This window comes from Phascolarctos cinereus, unplaced genomic scaffold (assembly GCF_003287225.1).
Source record: "Phascolarctos cinereus isolate Bilbo 61053 unplaced genomic scaffold, phaCin_HiC Scaffold_4;HRSCAF=312, whole genome shotgun sequence".
NCBI lineage: Eukaryota > Metazoa > Chordata > Mammalia > Diprotodontia > Phascolarctidae > Phascolarctos > Phascolarctos cinereus.
This window is the reverse complement of record NW_027555847.1, coordinates 224,661,912-224,663,741: the sequence shown is the minus strand read 5'-3', so window position 1 is coordinate 224,663,741 and position 1,830 is coordinate 224,661,912.

Here is a 1,830-nt window from a genome sequence, read left to right as displayed (position 1 = left end):
TTTTTTTTTTAAACATAGGTATGGTGTAATCTTCTGTATAGTATATATATTTGGTCAGCCTAGAACACAGTTCTTTAACATCTCTGGTCAGATAGTTACTATTACCTATTTGGACAAGTCTAAACTGCAAAGATATTTTGCTAGCTCTTTTTTTTGGGGGGGGTTCATTCAGACAAAGTCTTTAACAGATCTTCCTTTTTTTTTTTGCAAGTTCTTTGTATTAGTCCTTTTTTTCTTTTTCTTTTTGCCTCTGAATCACCAAAAAAGAAACCCTTGAGTGATTAATAGGGATGTAACCAAAGATTTCAATGAGACAGCAGCACTCCCTCCCCCTGCCTTCAAGTTTCAGCAGAATCACAAGTATGCGAGAATTTAGTCCTCATTTATGTCCTCTTAGAATATGATTCTATTTTGCATCTTCTCTCTCTCTCTCTCTCTGTCTACCTCTCCTTCCCCCCCTTTCTCCCTCCCCCCCTTTTTTAATTGTTTTGGGGTGTGGAAATTCCCTTTCCTATACAAATCCTGTAACTCATCTGTACATTAAAATCTCAGTTGCCTAGTGTGCTAAATTGGGTCCACTCATTGCAGCACTTTAAATGAGGTCTATTTCTGTGAATTCTACGAGTGGTTGATCAGGTTCTCCTGCCCATTCAAGTTCTTGAACTTGGTGGCAAAGGACTCTCCAAATGAGTGATTATGAGGTAAATCAATGTTTACACTCAGAGAGAGGGAGAAAACCCACATATAAGACTTACAAGTCCAAGTGAGATTTATTAAAGAGTATTCTATACAACTAAGCTAGGGCTCAGTAGTGCTAGAAGTGGGAGGGATACTGTGATCCTTCAAGTTTGTGTAGATTTTGGTGGTAGTATCTCTTTTTAGGATGGTTTGCCAACTTTTCCATTTTTAAACAGGAAAAGTACCACCGAGGAGGCAAAGGAAGGAGAAAAGGAATGGGGTAAAGACTAACTCACCCTGATATTAACTTTGTTTCTGTCATCGAAGAGATAGTATCCAGAAAAAATGGTTACAACCTCAGACAAAGAATAGTTTCTGAAGTTTGTTCATAATCCAAATGTCTGATTTAATTCAATTCTCTTGTGCTAGTCTCCAGATTCTAAAGAATATGCTATAGGTACAATCAACAAGTTAACATTTAGTTGTTCAGTATTGTCTGACTCTTCATGACCCCATCTGGGGTTTTCTTGGCAAAGATACTGGAGTGCTTTGCCATTTCCTTCTCCAGTTCATTTTACAGATCAGGAAACTGAGGCAAATGGGATAAGTGACTTGTCCAGGATCCCCTAGCTCGTAAGTGCTGAGGCCAGATTTGAACTTAAGAAGATTCACTGTTGCCCTAGTTAACATTCAGTGAGAACCTTTTGTTCAGTGCTTCATATATTAGGATGCCATACCTTTATGAGACAGGTTAGCAAGCAATGTCCAGGGCTAAAATAGGCTTAGAAGTATGCTTGTATTTGTATTTGTTTAGCACAGTCTCTGGTATATAGTAACCACTTACTAAATGCTTTTGCATTCATTTTTTCATTGACTTGTCCAGTACTTGGTACATAGTAAGCACTTAATAAATGCATTCATTCATTCATTCATTCATTCATTCATTCATTCATTCATTCATTCATTCATGTGACTTGTCCATGATCACATAGCTAGAACACGTCAGAGGCAGGATTTGTACTCATCTATTTTTGTTTCAAGGTCAACCCTCTGTCTATAACCTTTCTTATATTCTTTTTATATCACAATCTTCACTAGAGTAATTATTGCATATTGTTTGAGGGGGATTGCATTTTTGTGTACATGTCATAC